Source organism: Capra hircus, chromosome 1 (genome assembly GCF_001704415.2).
Source record: "Capra hircus breed San Clemente chromosome 1, ASM170441v1, whole genome shotgun sequence".
Classification (NCBI taxonomy): domain Eukaryota; kingdom Metazoa; phylum Chordata; class Mammalia; order Artiodactyla; family Bovidae; genus Capra; species Capra hircus.
In genome coordinates this window covers 62493002-62510939 of record NC_030808.1, presented here as the reverse complement: position 1 = coordinate 62510939, position 17938 = coordinate 62493002, and positions in this window count along the sequence as shown.

Genomic DNA, 17938 nt, shown 5'->3' with positions numbered 1-17938 from the left:
ACACTTTTAGTTTTTGTTTGTTTGTTTGTTTTTAACTAGGAAATTTTATATCATTCCTTCACTTCTAAATGATGATCTTACTGGGCAGAATAGCCTAGGTTGCAGGTTTTTTCCTTTCAGTACTGTAAATATCTCATGCCCCTCCCTTTTGGCCTGCAAATTTCCTGGAGAAAAATCAGCTGTTATTTTATGAAGGTTCCTCTGAAAAATGACTGTTTTTCTCTTGCTGTTTTTAGCATTCTCTGTCTTTAAGTTTTGCCATTTTAATTCCAGTGTGTCTTGGAGTGGGTCTGTGTTCATCTAGTTTGGAACCTTCTGTGGTTACTGTATTTCGAGATCTGTTTCCTTTTTCAAGTTTGGAAAGTTTTCATCCACAATTTCACCAGATTCATTTTCAATACTTTTTTCTTGGTCTTCTCCTCCTGGGACCTCTATGATGTGAATGTTGGTGTACTTGATGTTGCTCCAGAGGTCTTTGAACTGTTCTCATTTTTTTTTTTTTTTTTTTTTTTGCTCTTCTTATTGGGTGATTTCCATTATTCTTTCTTCCCGATTACTTATGCATTCTCTGTATCACCTAGCCTGCTGTTAATTCCTTCTAGTGTGGTTTTCACTTTAGTTATTTTATTCTCCAATTTGAACTGTTTTTTCTTATATTTTCTAGTTCCTTATTAAGATTCTCATTGTGTTCATCCATTATTTTCCCTAATTCAGTTAGCATTCTTATTATTAATGCTTTGAACTCTTTATCTGGTAAATTATTTGTTTTGTTAGCTGCTTTGTCAGAGGTTTCTCTCATTCTTTGAATTGAAACAGATTCCTCTGTCTTCTCATTTTGCTTAAGTATCTCTGAAATTAGGTAAAATGGTTACCTGTCAGGGTCTTAAAGGGATGTTCTTGTGTAGGAGGATTCTTACACAATCTGCATCTGCTGAGTGCCTTTGGTGGAGAGCTGGATTTGATTTGAGCATGAGTGCTATCTTTCCCCTGGGTGTGCTTGAATGTCTATTCTAAGATGGGCTTCACATGATGATAACACTTGCAACCATTTGCTAAGAGCTCACAATATAGCCAGTATTGCCCTCAATAAATTTCCTGCACTATCACATTTACAATCTTCAAAAATAACCCAAAGAGGTTTATTAAAATGCCCATTTTAATGAAAATGGGGGAGGTTAAATATTCACAGCTGATGAGACTGACATTTGAACCAGACCAAAGCTCATGACCCTTCCATTGGAGCTTACTGTATGTGAGTCATGTGTTGTAAGAGCTGAATGAGATGGAGAGAGATTGCCATGGCTTGCTGCTAAGTGGGTTAGGGTGAAGAAGAAAGCTCCAAAGACAGGGCAACAGCAACATCATCAGGAGTAATGGAGATATTTGAAGGACAGGACTTCAGCATGTCATTTTCAGTTTGGAGAGAAACTGTCCCTGTAGTTTTCATTGATTGCATTTTAATTGATAGCAGCAGGGGTAGCTCTGTGTACCTTTTGATAAGCTTTCTATAGTCTGGAAAATTTCAGATATTGCAGGGGATTGGAGCACCCGAGTTAATGCACTTTCTAGTCATGCTAATGTGTGCCCTGGGAGGCAGAAGAAGGTCAGCCTGAAAAGAGAACCACCAGTAGCTGAAGTTAGAATTGTTCTTTCTACCAGCCTTCAGCGATATGTCCTTTTTAACTTTCTCTAGCCCTCCTCTTGCAAAGTTAAAACTTTTGGTCTAAGTTTTAATAGAACTTGAGCAAGTGTTCAATCCTAAAATCTTAATATACGTGTCTAAAATTCATCCAAGTCTCCCTCCACAAAGGCATGTGAAGAAAGAAAGCATTTCATGTTTCATTGCATATTTTCCTCAATTCTTTTCCTGAATGATAACCCTGGGGTCTAATATTAATAGCATGTCTTCTGCTTCTTTTCCTAATTTGCATGGTGAATACTTTATAGTACAAAATATCCACTGATGGGCAAGGAAGGATGAAAAGGATTGTGACGGTTTCATGTCAACAACAGGGGAATGTGGGTTTCGGTTTAGCTTAATTCTGAACAGTGATAAGGGGGATTAACACTAAGATGCAACAACACCAAGATGCCACAATGCTGATGTTAGCAGCTTCTCTGCCCCTTGAGACAAGGCAGAAGTTTATAAGCACGGAGTTTAGAATATGGGTTCTTCAGGCAGAGACTAAATTCAAGTCCTGGCTTCATTAGTTCCTAGTTCTGGGACTTGGGTAGTTACTTAATATACTTCAGCCTCTGTTTCCTCACCTGAAAAATGGAAATAGTAGTAGCACCAATTTATTTGGTAATTATGATTAAAAATATTACATATTAGTTGTATAAAACAGAGCCTGGATGTTTATGGGATTGGAGACAACTGTTATTAAGTGCAAAGATGGCTAGACAGGCAGTGAAGTTAATGTAGCCAGAGAGAAAGAGGACTCTGCATAGCAGACCCACAGTGATGACTTCAAAATGAAATAGGAGATGAGGCTGAAAAAGCCTGGAAAATGGGTTTCTACACAGTATCTACACAGGACCATGCAGCACGCACATGCATATGTCATGCTGACCCTGGGAAGCACAGAGCCCAGCAGGCAGTCACCTGGATACACCCATGTGTACGGATTTGAGTGTGTGTGTGGTGCTGCATACTCACATGCATGCACATTCTTCCACTCAACGTTAAATTGCAGAAATAAGTTTTTTCTCATTCTTCCTTGCTCAGTCTCATTGAATACAAGTAAAAACCAAAATATCACAGTTGGATATAAAAGACTTTTACGTCTTCACGTACACATACAAAGAATCAATTTCTCTGATGAGAAACATAACTGACAAGAGCAACTATTGTTAGAGTAACTCCTCATTTAGTTGTAAGGAATAATTGTCATCCTGACATATATCCATTTCATCATTAGCATGTCAGTTACTCTGGTAGTTTTACAGAATACATCTTTGACAAACAATTTCTCTAATTACTTTGGTTGTTCCTGTGGAAACCACAACCCAGGTTAGACTTGCTTAAATACTACAGTGTCTACGTAGAATGGAATTGCCCTTTGTCTAGCAATAGGGATCTGGAACGTCTACTCTTTTAAGATAATCAGTGGGCTACCCTAGACTCTTCAGTTATCTCAAAACCCGGTTGTCAATGACTGCAGCCAGTCCAGGTACCTAAGATTCTGTCCAAGTTACAATCTGTAACCATTTCTGTCTTAGGTACTCTTACCCTACATTTTTAAACTTGTAGTTACAGTGTCCCTATGGTATGGCAAGCTTTAGATTTTCAAGCTAGTAATTTCCTATATTGTTTCAATCCATCCTTCATGTGGGCTATAGTATTGATACCCTATACAATGTGTTCCCTTCAATAACTTCTGAATAATTACGTAAATTCCAATATTCCTTCCTTTCTTGACAGTAGTTCTTAAGTGTTAAATCAATCACAGATTAATTGAAACTTCCTCACTATTTTTCCTTTTCTCTCCATAAATTAGCTTTAGTTTCATTTTCTTTTATGGACCTTTCCCCCCTTCTCCTCAGGCATCCTCAGAGGGCAACTAAAATTCTTTGGCTCTGTAGTTTTGAAGCGTGCAATTTGGAAGGAATATGGGTCTGGAGGGAATTAAATTAACTAGAAGCACTCTGATTTTTTATTAAATTGCTTTCTTCAAAGATATTAGAGAACATTCCAGGTATTCATTTGAAAATTTTTCTTCAAAAATGGGAAAAACCCATTACAGTTCAGACAATTTTAGTTCCTTTTTTGCTTTACTTCTGAGGTTTGTACTCAAAATACCTTTATCACATCTTTAGTACAAAGCTGCAGACATTAAGAAAATACATTTATTGAATTTAACTTGTTGAAAATGAGAGACAGGAAATGGAGAGTGAGGCTCAACCAGAAAATAAAGAGAAAGTAGAAAGCCAGAGCGTAAGGCATGGAGGAGCTGTGGTAGTGGTGGTGTAGTTGCTCAGTGGTGTCCAGCTCTGGCGACCCCATGAACTGCAGCCTGAAAGTGAAGAGGAACTAGAAAGCCTCTTGATGAAAGTGAAAGTGGAGAGTGAAAAAGTTGGCTTAAAGCTCAACATTCAGAAAACGAAGATCATGGCATCCGGTCCCATCACTTCATGGGAAATAGATGGGGAAACAGTGGAAACAGTGTCAGACTTTATTTTTTAGGCTCCAAAATCACTGCAGATGGTGACTGCAGCCATGAAATTAAAAGACAGTTGCTCCTTGGAAGAAAAGCTATGAAAAACCTAGACAGCATATTAAAAAGCAGAGACATTACTTTGCCAACAAAGGTCCATCTAGTCAAAGGTATGATTTTTCTGGTAGTCATGTATGGATGTGAGAGTTGGACTGTGAAGAAGGCTGAGCGCCAAAGAATTGATGCTTTTGAACTGTGGTGTTGGAGAAGACTCTTGAGAGTCCCTTGGACTGCAAGGAGATCCAACCAGTCCATTCTGAAGGAGATCAACCCTGGGATTTCTTTGGAAGGAATGATGCTAAAGCTGAAACTCCAGTACTTTGGCCACCTCATGCGAAGAGTTGACTCACTGGAAGACTCTGATGCTGGGAGGGATTGGGGTCAGGAAGAGAAGGGGACAACAGAGGATGAGATGGCTGGATGGCATCACTGACTTGATGGACGTGAGTCTGAGTGAACTCCGGGAGTTGGTGATGGACAGGGAGGCCTGGCGTGCTGTGATTCATGGGGTCGCAGAGAGTCAGACATGACTGAGTGACTGAACTGAACTGAACTCCTCTGTCCATGGAATTTCCCAAGCAAGAATACTGAAGTGGGTTGCTATTTCCTTTGCCAGGGGATCTTCCTGACCAAGGAATTGAACTCACATCACCTGCATTGCAGGCGGATTCTTTACCGACGGAGGTATGGAGGGGCTGTATCCTAAAGCCAAGGGTGAAAATTTCCAATGATGGAGAATTTAAACAGTGATCAAAAACTGTGAGAATAATGTGCAGAAAGAACAAAGGACATAACCCTGTGGAGGAGGTTCTGAGAGTATGACTCTAAGACAACAGGTGTGTGCAGTGTGGGTAGAAGAAACTATAGGGAGTCATCATGGATGTCAGTGAGGCCACCAGTCAGCATATTTCTCCCTTTCTGAACTGGTGAAAAGTAGTTGCGTGATTGTGAGAAATCAATGAGGACAGCCCTATTGATAGTCAGCATGACTCAGGCCTTGGCTGGACCACTGTATCTGTTCCTGGAATTATTTTACAGGAGGCTGTGCCTCGGAAAACACCTCAAGAGACATGGTAAAACAAAATCAGCCCAAGAATGGCCATTGAACATCTGCACATTTTAAAAGATTATCATGTGGATGACTAGGTTTTCAGTTATTCTCATTGCTAAGGTCTGCTTGTTTCTCGTAGGCACTCAGAGAATGTATAGCGCACTTGGAGAACTATTAATAAAACAGTGGTTGCAGTTTAGGAAATGCCATCGTGAACTCCTTATTGCCAAATTTAGACTTAAATAGAAGAAAGTAGGGAAACCCACTAGACCATTCAGGTATGACCTAAATCAAATCCCTGATGATTACACAGTGATAGTGAGAAATAGATTTAAGGGACTAGATTTGATAGAGTGCCTGATGAACTATGGATGGAGGTTCATGACATTGTACAGAAGACAAGGATCAAGACCATCTCCAAGAAAAAAAGAAATGCAAAAAAGCAAAATGGCTGTCTGAGGAGGCCTTACAAATAGCTGTGAAAAGAAGAGAAGCAAAAAGCAAAGGAGAAAAGGAAAGATATACCCATCTGAATTCAGAGTTCAAAGGAATAGCAAGGAGAGATAAGAAAGCCTTCCTCAGGGATCAGTGAAAGAAAGAGAGGAAAACAATAGAATGGGAAAGACTAGAGGTCTCCTCAAGAAAATTAGAGATACCTAGGGAACATTTCATGCAAAGATGTGGACAATAAAGAACAGAAAAGGTATGGACCTAACAGAAGCAGAAGATATTAAGAAGAGGTGGCAAGAATACACAGAAGAACGGTACAAAAAAGATCCTCACGACCCAGATAGTCACGATGATGTGATCACTCATCTAGAGCCAAACATCCTGGAATGTGAAGTCAAGTGGGCCTTAGGAAGCATCACTATGAACAAAGCTAGGGGAGATGATGAAATTCCAGTTGAGCTATTGCAAATCCCCAAAGATGATGATTTGAAAGTGCTGCACTCAATATGCCAGCAAATTTGGAAAACTTAGCAGTGACCACAGGACTGGAAAAGGTCATTTTTCATTCCAGTCCCAAAGAAAGGCAATGCCAAAGAATGCTCAAACTACCGCACAATTGCACTCATCTCACACGCTAGTAAAGTAATGCTCAAAATTCTCCAAGCCAGGCTTCAGTTGTACGTGAACCGTGAACTTCTAGATGTTCAAGCTGGATTTAGAAAAGGCAGAGGAACCAGAGATCAAATTGCCAACATCCGCTGGATCATCAAAAAAGCAAGAGAGTTCCAGAAAAACATCTATTTCTGCTTTATTGACTATGCCAAAACCTTTGACTGTGTGGATGACAATAAACTGTGGAAAATTCTGAAAGAGATGGGAATACCAGACCACCTGATCTGCCTCTTGAGAAATCTGTATGCAGCTCAAGGAGCAACAGTTAGAACTGGACATGGAACAGCAGACTGCTTCTGAATCAGGAAAGGAGTACATCAATGCTGTATATTGTCACCCTGATTATTTAGCTTACATGCAGAGTACATGATGAGAAATTTTGGTCTGGATGAAGCACAAGCTGGAATCAAGTTTGCCTGGAGAAATATCAATAACCTCAGATGTGCAGATGATACCACACTTACGGCAAAAAGTGAAGAACTAAAGAGCCTCTTGATGAAAGTGAAAGAGGCAAATGAAAAAGTTGGCTTAAAGCTCAACATTCAGAAAAAAAGATCATGGCTTCCAGTCTCATCACTTCATGACGAATAGATGGGGAAACAGTGTTAGACTTTATTTTTTTGGGCTCCAAAATCACTGCAGATGGTGACTGTAGCCATGAAATTAAAAGAGGCTTACTCCTTGGAGAAGGAAATGGCAACCCACTCCAGTGTTCTTGCCTGGAGAATCCCAGGGACTGGGGAGCCTGGTGGGCTGCCATTTATGGGGTCGCACAGAGTCGGACACAACTGAAGTGACTTAGCAACTCCTTGGAAGGAAAGTCATGACCAACCTACACAGCATATTAATAAGCAGGCCTATTACTTTGCCAACAAAGGTCTGTCTAGTCAAGGCTATGATTTTTCCAGTAGTCATGTATGGATGTGAGAGTTGGACTGTGAAGAAGGCTGAGTGCCAAAGAATTGATACTTTTGAACTGTGATATTGGAGAAGACTCTTGAGAGTCCCTTGGACTGCAAGGAAATCCAACCAGTCCATCCCATAGGAAATCATTCCTGAATACTCATCAGAAGGACTGATGTTGAAGCTGAAATTCCAGTACTTTGGCTATCTGATGCGAAAAACTGACTCGTTGGAAAGGACCCTGATGCTGGGAAAAATTGAGGGTGGGAGGAAAAGGGGATGACAGAGGATGAGATGGTTGGATGGCATCACCAACTCAATGGACATGAGTTTGAGTAAACTCTGGGAGTTGGTGATGAACAGGGAGGCCTGATGTGCTTCAGTCCATGGCCTCACAAAAAGCTGGACACAACTGAGCAACTGAACTGAGCTGTGAACTAAGATTGATCTTCCTGGAAGGGAACCCATCCTACCATTCTTCTCTGATACACTTTAATGGATTCCATTTGCCTTAGTATTACACCTGAGTTTCTTAAGATGACTTCAGAAGTTCTTCGTTTGGGGTCTAACTTTCTGGGGGCTAATTATTTTCACTATTTCTTCACACCTTTTTCTTCCCATCATTACTGAATAACTTGCATTTTCTTAAACACCATGAGTTCCACTGTACTTGGAGGCTGTCGGGCATGCTGTTCGATCTGCTGTGTAGTTCCATTCCTACTGTGGGTTTTGGCCTTCTTGTGTTTAGTTCAAGATGTGTCTCCAATATTAGAACATTAAGGAAGAGCTTGCCATGTCTTACTGAAAAGCTCTTCCCTAGTCTTGGTGCTTACCCCACCATAGCATGAATGCCTCTTTTCCATCTCTCCCATTAGATAGAAATAGCTTTTAGGGAGATGTCATGTAATCCAATCAAATTTGCTCCCCATTGCCTGCAAAGTGTCTGATGTATAAATTTGTTCATATTGGTTGAGTGAAAGGCACAGTGAATTGGGGGTAATTTTATTAGAAGATTGAAGAGATAAATAACAGTATTCAATAGAATGGGGACATAGAGATTGTTCAAGAGAACTTTCACATCTGATTAATTTGGTGATATTTAAAGTGACTAAAGAAGACAATTTAGATGCTATAAATGAACTTTATTTAACTGTTCATGAAGGAAATTGTTTCCATTTGGTGAACTGCAAAATGGAATGGAAGATGGAAAACTTTTATAGGATAAAAAATAAGACAGAGAAAAGTAGAAATATCTGATGGGCTTGGACAACATAGTCAGCCTTGTTTAGGGTGAGAAAGAACAAAGGAAATAAGTATAGAGCCCAGAGATAGGTTGACTTACAGAACTGGATGACCGGACATACTGAGTTTCTACTAAAAAAATAGCATTTACAGTGACGTGGAAATGAATCAAGTTTTGGTTTGTTGACGTGTCACCCCAGGCAGGGGCAGCTCCATATTGGGCCTAGAAATTTATTTCTACATGGAGAGGACCTCTACTTGATGCAATAAAAAACTCAGAACTTTTTTAAAAGATGAGTTACCCACAACTGTTTGTCATGCCTCTGTTTTATGACACCTGAATCTTCTTATGAAGTTAAAATTTTACCTTTGACTTTTTATACGTTGCGATGCTTCCACAAGTGTGTGTATGTATGATTCTTCTCAAAGTAAGTGAAACTTGCAATTTTTTTTAATCTCCCAAAGTTCCTGATAAAGTACCATGCACACAGTTGGCATTTTACAGACCTATGTTTAAGGAAGTATTTTTTGAATGAAATACTCTTGGAAGATAGGTTTTGCAAAACTGTTAAAATTAAAGACCAAATGATGTCAAATCTATAACCCATTATTTTTACAGATTGGTCATAATATTTCCTTTACATATAAAAACCTGACATCATAAAGGATGAGGCTATACCCCCTATTTTCTTTATTCTGTCAGTAGAATTAAGTGTTCTTCAACCAAATCCCATAGCTGTAGAATAGAACATATCCTGTTGTGGCTATCATTACCAGTGAATTTAAATAGCCTTATCCATTTGAATATTTAATATCAGGCAGATAAAGTTAACTCTTTAAATGTTTAATTTTCAATCCAAGACTGTGATAGTATTTGTTTAATGTGGAGATAGGATTTAAGTATCAGAAGCTATGACAAGATTTTCTTGGAAATCCACACACAATTTAATAGAACAGTGATTTGCAAAGTGTAGTTCTTAAACCAGAAGCATGGGTGTTATGTAGGAACTCCTTAGAGATACAAATTCTCAGCCTCTCTAGAAAGTCAAGTCAGGTCTCTTTCTACCAGGTCAGAAAGTCTTGGATGGGCTCAGGCAATCCGTATTTTAAAAAGCCATCCAGGTAATTCTGATGTAAAATAAATTTTGAAATTGATTGGACTAAACTTTTCAGAGCACCAAGTAGTAAGATCAGAGGTGGCTATGGCACTTGAGGACCTCAGGATCTTTTAACCTTGAACTTTCCCTGGGAACTGCCAGTATATTTCCATGCTGCCTCTTCAGTGCCAAACTTTTAGTCTACATTTTCCTAACAGTAGAAGACACCAAGAACTGTTTATTATGTATGACAAAAGGCCAAAAAAATGCCTGACCTTGTTGATTTGTCAAGTATTAGAATAACTAAGAATAGAAAACTTGTACAGTAAGTTTTTCCTCAAGTTGAAGATGACCGAAAATACATTTACTCTTCTTGCATGCTATATGACTACATGAAAGTCACTCAGTTGTGTCTGACTCTTTGTGAACCCATGGACTGTACGATCCATGGAATTCTCCAGGCCAGAATACTGGAGTGGGTAGCTTTTCCCTTCTCCAGGGGATCTTTCCAACCCAGGGATCAAACCCAGGTCTTGCACATTGCAGGCGGATTCTTTACCAGCCACAAGGGAAGCCTATGTGACTGCATATGCAATGATAAAGCCACTGGATGGTTGGCAAATTTACATGTTTGGGCACAATATCAACCAGTTAGTGAGATGAATTCTTCAGTACCTTTGAGGCAATCGATATCTGTCTCTTTTTAAATGTAAGTATCAATTCAATTGTGTTCTTTTCCATTCTGTCTTCCTGATAGTGTTGTTTTTGTTTTACTGGTTTCCTCTCCTCATCTCTCTTCTCATAGTTTCCTATATAGTAAGGGGAGAAGGAAATGGCAACCCACTCCAGTATTCTTGCCTAGATATTCCTGTGGACAGAGGAGCATGGTGGGCTGCTGGTCATAGGGTCGCACAGAGTCGGACACAACTGAAGCAACTTAGCATGTATGCATGCATTAGAGAAAGAAATGGCAACCCACTCCAGGATTCTTACCTGGAGAATCCCAGGGACAGAGGAGCCTGGTGGGCTGCCATCTATGGGGTCACACAGAGTCAGACATGACTGAAGCGACTTAGCAGCAGCAGCAACAAGGGGAGTTTAGCAGATTATTAAAGGCTATTTTAGGAAATCACATCAATGTGATAGGTCCACTTATATCTTTTGAATGCTCAACAAGTTGATTGCTCATACTTTGCCTGACTTCAGTATTAGTTCCACAGTCTTGTAGCATTGCTTGTTGTTAGTAATGTTCGTGTAACATTACTTGCTGACTACCCTATTTGTGTTGGTCAGTGACAAAAGTTGCTTAAGAAACACCACATTAGTTGTGGATAGTTTTGTTTTGGTGGATAATTTCCTTTTTATTTAAACATCTCTAGAGGGGAATATGGCTTTTTTGAATAAAATCAAATGGAAAGTAATTTCAGCTCTTCAGATCAAAGAGCTGAAGCAAAAGAAAAAATTTTAGACATATGCATATTCTTATACATATCATATGTGACAGAGAGAAATGAAAAGTTATAGCTTCATTTTCTTATATCTCTAGGAAGCTATAAAAGTGCATATGTGACTCAGGTCATCTCATAAAGAAAAAATAATATGCAACATATAAAATACAGAGACGTTTAATAGGATTATAAAATCTGGACTGTCTACTTATTTTCCAGTAGCAAATTTATTCATTATTGTCACTATTAATAATAGTAATATCATTATGAATCTGTGAATATATTAAAAACCCCATTATTTGCGTTATCCACAAAAGATAATTTTCCCTCTGGGATTTAATTGTGGCTTTTGAAGGAGAGAATTGAAATCATTATGAAGTGCTGCCAGATTGATACCTTTCTGCTCCTGGGTCTACTACTCATTAATATTTATGTAAGGATTTTACTTTCTATGTGAGAGGAGTGGGTTAAGACTGTGTGATGTGTTGAAAATGTGAAAAGGTGATATGCCCAGTGTTCTCACACTTGGATCTATAGCCAGTTTGGGAGGAGGACGCAGCTCTCCTTTGAGTAAGAAAATATGATACCTCCATTTTTGTTTTGTTTTTTTGCCCACAAGTGCAGTGGAAGGCTAACGGAGGCTGTCTTTTCATGCATCTCAGGAGGTCTCTGGTTTACTAACTGAAGAGAGAGCTGAGGCTCAGGATAGTAGTGTCAGGACAGCCAGTTTAACCTCGTTCCATCATTTGTGACAATGTTTACTTACCAGTGTAGGGCATATCTTGCTTTTGTTTTGGGCTAGTGTGGCATTCTCTTCTGTTTGGTTTCTCTCAGCTGAGCGCAAGCTGTTGTGGATAAAGCAAGACAATCCCTCCTGAAATGAGGCACATAAAACTTTTTCTCTTTGGCTGGTGCACACATCCATAGACATTGTAAAAATTTCAGAATATAAAGCAGTTAAGTCACTTTTTTAGCAGTTGTGAACTACTTATTAACAGATGTGGGTGAATTAAGGGAGGCACAAACATTCATTTCTCCAGAGAACACAAATTTCCAATCATAATGTTTGTGTGTCTGAATGTATGTTAATAGAGAATTTCCCATTTTGTTATTTAAGAGCTCTCATGCACTAATTGGAGGAAAAATCCACCAGGACTAGACAAGAACGAGAGATGGTAAGAAAGAGAATTCAAGGTAGAGCTGTCTTTTGTATGAGTCATAAACTTAGGTCCTGACGTAGAAGCTTGGGTACTTTTCTGAGTCAGATCTGAACCACTGCCCCATTCCAGTAATAACGTGGGGATCAAATAAAACATCCTCCAAGGAGGCATTTAGTGGTGAGCTAAGGCTGAGAGCCTTCAAGGACATTTATCTCCATAGTAGCAACGTTTGACTCTTTGTGGTTTCCACAAATCTCTGTAAAAGGCATTGATCGCCACTGTCACTATGATTAGAGGAAGCACTGATACATAGCGTGTTTATGATTAAAAATACACACACAAAAAAACAATTCATGCACTTAACAAGTCATAAGAAAGATTTCATTTCTTAGGAAAAGATAAATTTTACTTTTTAAAGAGGTGCTTTCTATTTTTGATATTTTTCTTTCATTGCTTTGGCAGTTATCTGAGAATCATCCCAGTCTGAGGGCCAGGTAAGTGGCCCTTGGTCTGTGATCTTAACCAGTTCACTTGACTTCTCTGGCCCTCATCATCGTGTCTTTAAAATAAGATTGTTGTTTCTTTAATATGTTCTCCACCTCCAAAATTTGTACAGTTCCATGATATAGCCATTGTTCTGCATTGCTCTTCCAATAGGCATTTCAGAGTTTGCTCTGAAAGGTCAAGTGTTCCTGGAATGATTATCAGACATTTTGCCCACATCCAACATTTGTTGACTACCTAGTATGTAATTGAAAATGTTAATCACGCATGAGGAAAGAAATGCAGAAAACAAAATTGTATAGCATGTCATCTTTGACCTCTGGGAATTTTGCAAGGGAAAAATGTTAAATTCCATAAGGAAGTTACAAAGTGTATTATCATATACAACAGGGATTCTCAGCATCCCACTTTTGACATTTGAGACAGAGGGATGGTTCTCTGTTGTGAGAGGTTTCCTGTGCATTGTAGATGGCATCTACAGATCAAGACCATCTGTACTTGGCATCATCCATAGTACAGTTAGGCACCAGTAGCCTTCCTCCAATTTTCATAGCAAAAAATGTCTCTAAAGATTTCAGAATGTTCCCTGAGGATCAAAGATGTCCTGGTTGGTAATCGTTGCACTAGAGGAAAACAATAACATCTGTGAAATTTTCAGAGAAGGCTCATTAGAGAGGATTTATTTGACCTGGGTCTTAAAATATGAGGGCTAATGAAGGCTACAAATACATGTTGCATTCATATCGATACTCTTGCTGCTGCAGAACATGCAATGTTTTGAGGCGATGGTGAGAAGGGGGTTATAAATAAGGATAGTGGTTGAGCGTCATCTTTGGAGTAGGATAAAACTAGATTCAAGCCCTGAATCCAAAACAAGTCATGTGGCCTTGGTCAGGTAATCTAATAGTTTCTATCTGTGATAATGATAAATGTAATATATAAAGTCTGATAATGATAAATGTAATGTAGAAAGTTCTTGAAATTATATATATGTGTGTGTGTGTATACCACAAACACACATGCAAAATGTCACAGTAGATTAATTGCTTATGCTAGGGTGACATGACATCCTATGGGACATATATATGTCCTTAGCACTGTCTGTCATAATAAGCAAGTGGTAGGATTATCATGGTGAGTCATACATCAACTACAGGGTGTTGACACCCTAAACTCAGCCCATGAGTTGTGAGTTTTGTTGTAAGTATCTTGTTACTCATGGGGCTTCATTGGTAGCTCAATAGTACACAATCTGCCTGCCAATGTAGGAGGCATGGCTTTGATCCTTGGGTCAGGAAGATCCTCTGGAGAAGGAAACAGCAACCCGCTTCAACCCATGGACAGAGGAGCCTTGTGAGCTACAGGCCATAGGGTGGCAGAAGAATTGGGCATGACTTGGTGATTAAACAACAACAAATCGTGTTATTCATAGTGAAATACTAACATGTGAGTGGTTTAATTTTATATTCATGAGATTCAACAATATTTTTAATATTTTAACTCTAACTCATTGATAAACTTTCTTGAGTATTACAGAAAAAGTGGAGTTAAAGCCCAACGTGTGATAATTGAGTTTAATGCTGTATGTGTTGATGGAGGGGTATCAGGAGCAAATGTTAATGTGCATCAGGGCTGGGAACTACTGCTTAGGCAATTTCTCAGGCTGGGATTAATAAGCTGCCCTTGCCTAGCTGACCAAGTCTAAGTTTTCTATTATGTAATGACCTTGAGACATGGAAGTCACCCTCATCAGCGAGGTCCTCATAATGCTGGAGAGAGATAATGCTAGGAATATTCAAGTGTTTGGCTCTGGGCTTGTGCTTGGGCACCAGTCTGAGGAAAGGAGTAGGACATGAAATTAAAATCTTGGATTGTTGTTGTTTTTGTTCAGTAGCTCAGTCATGTATGATTCTTTGCAACCCCATGGACTGCAACATGCGAAACTTCCCTGTCCTTCACCATCTCCCTGAGTTTGCTCAAACTCATGTCCATTGAGTTGGTGATGCCATCCAACCATCTTGTCCTCTGTTGTTCCCTTCTCCTCCTGCCTTCATCTTTCCCAGCATCAGGGTCTTTTCCAATGAGTTGGTTCCTTGCATCATGTGACAAAAGTACTGGAACATCGGCATCAACCCTTCCAATGAAAATTCAGTGTTGGTTTCTTTTAGGTTTGACTGGTTTGAGCTCCTTGTAGTCCAAAGGACTCTCAAGAGTCTTCTCCAATACCGCATTTTGAAGGCATCAGTTCTTTGGCACTCAGCCTTCTTTATGGTCCAACTCTCATATCCATATTGGAAAAACCATAGCTTTGACTATATTGACCTTTTTTGACAAAGTGATGTCTCTGCTTCTCAATATGCTAAGTTTATCGTAGCTTTTCTTCCAAGCAGCAATCGTCTTTTAATTTTGTGGCTACAGTCACTATCCATAGTGATTTTGGAGCCCAAGAAAATAAAATTTGTCACTGTTTCCATTGTTTCCCCATCTATTTGCCATGAAGTGATATGACCAGATGCCATGGTCTTAGTTTTTTGAATGCTGAGTTTTAAACTAGCCTCTTCACTCTCCTCTTTTACCTTCATCAAGAGGTTCTTTAGTTCCTCTTCACTTTCTTTCATAAGGAAGGGTGGTGTTATCTGCATATCTGAGGTTATTGATATTTCTTAATATTTTTCAATAAACTATAGTTACCTGTTCAAGTTATTTTGTTAACATTGCCTTGACTCAGGTAATTATAGTTATTAAAACCAAATTTCCAGTTTTGAAACTTCTGCAATTTCAGTGTATTCAGTCTTGGAATAAATGGTCATAGTAGAGCTAAAGTAAGGCACGTTCATATAATGCTTAAAACTAACAGCAATCAGTTCCCCAAGGTGAGCATCTTTTCCAAGCATTGCATGGTTTATTTCAATGGAAGAAGATTTTACTCTATGATCTGTTAAGTTTGAGCCTTGTTCAATGATCACTCCTTTATAAGACTGCTGCTTCAAGCAGAATGTTGCACTGGTGCCAAACCCTGAAAAACACATATATGACTATTAGTAACAAGTGGCAGCTCCAGCCATGGCTACTTAGCCATCCCTGGGAGAGGCTTGCCTGAGGAAAAAGGTGATTAATGTCACAATAAGAGATTAATTGCATATGTTCTGTGTGACATGACATCCCATGGGACTTAAGAATATGTTTGTGGCTTTATAAAGCATACTGTAAATACCAGGCTCAGCTTTGGCTGTGACCCTGCCAAACACAGGGCTGATGTCATTTGTCATATTCAGACATTGCCTTTTAAAAACATTCTTGTTCACACTGCAACCAAGGTATGATGTGTTTGATGGCTCTGAGGAAGTTTTTGTTTTTATAATAGGTGATAGAGAAACAGAAAGACAGCAGAAGAGGGATGAGGGAGTGGGCCATGGGAGGGAGGAAAAACATGTCACTCATGGGAGTGGGGGAATGGTGGTCTTGCTGTTTGATTAATGAAAGTTACTAGACAGATGTTCTTGTATCTTCCAAGGCTCTCATCGGTTGACCTATGCTTAATGGAAAATCTGTGAAAGAAGAGAATCCTTTTGAGAGAAGACAACCTCAGAACCTGCCAGGGAGGGGTTAGGCATTGCTGGTGTTTAACATATTTTGAAATTTTCATTGGCAGGGAAAATAGTGAATTGTAGGGACTCGGAATTTATTATATATATTAAGAAGAGTAACTGTACCGTTTCACTACTGTCCAGATATTAGCATATTAGTTTCACAACCTTCTGTCTTTTGACTTCAGATTGGAATTAAGAGTCAGTATTTGGATCAAATATGTATCTTATGTCTATTTTCTGAGTGATCTGTTTTTTTTCTAATCATCAACACTCCTGCTGTGCAGCCTAAATTATTGGTTTGTCTTACTGAATTTCCAGCTCTGGTTAGAGCTTTGAATATCTCAGACTGAATAGAATCAGAAGATACTCTTACTTATAGCAGACAGATGTTCAAAACATAAAACCTCACCCAGTAGGGGATTGGGTATATTTCCATCCTTCTGGCCACTGCAGTGACCAGCAGTGGCTGTAGTCCATTAAATAATTAATGTTATTTTGATTACTCCTCCTTCTACCTGAGTCCCTGAGGCTTAGTTTCATTAATGCCTTTGCCTGTTTCTCTTTCTGTGCTTTAACACAATGTGCAGCTTCTCAATGGGCTTCCCAGGTGGCGCTAGTGGTAAACCTACCAGTGCAGAAGACATAAGAGACACGGGTTCAATCCCTGGGAAGATCCCCTGGTGAGGGAATGGCAACCCATTCCAGCATTCTTGCCTAAAAAGTCGGACACGACTGAAGTGACGTAGCATGCATGTACACATGCAGCTTCTCATGGCTGATAGTTTAAATCCCTAGGGTAATAAGGAAGGTGTGATGAGATAATGAAAGTACTTCAAGGGGAATTGAGGTCTACTCTCCCATTGCTTGAGTTATTGTGATTATGTGTATTCTGAGCTGAAGCAGAGTGTGAGGTTCCTATGTATAGGGCTGAATTATGTTATTATTGTAAGAGGCTGACCCCTCAGCTCTAGAAGGTGATAATTGATGAGGATAAGACTTGCAGTATTCTCTCTGCCTCTGTCTCCTGTGCTCTGTTTAACTTGCCTCCTTTCTCTCGACTCCTGTATTTATTCCTATACTTCATTTCTAGCCTCGGTTTCTTCTTTGCTATGTTTTGTTTTCAAATTTACTTTCAAGTTTTGAAGGTGAGAATTGTGCTATCAATAGGAAGGATAAATATGGTTTGACACGTCAGTCTTGCTATGAGTGAAATTGTTTACTTCTCTGTGATTGTCTTTAGCTTCATTAAAAATTAGTCCTTCTTTCCATTAATTTACTCATTTATTCTCAACAATTCTTTATTGCACATTTACTGAGTGTTAGATATTGAACTAAGATGAGAAAGAACAGCCCTTAGGCATTTACAAATAATTGCAAGGAAATGGGATTAGTATTATGAAGGGAATATTTGCCAAGTGCTAAGAAAACCCAGTAGAAGGAATTGCTAACAAGTGGACAGGGGAAATTTTAGAGAAAGTGCCACAAGGCAGTGATGTTTGAGATAAAATCTGATGGAATAGTAGGTGGGTAGACCCATTGTAGTCAGTGACATGTTCAGGAGCATAGTAACATACAGGAGTCTTTCAGTATGGCATTGAATTAGG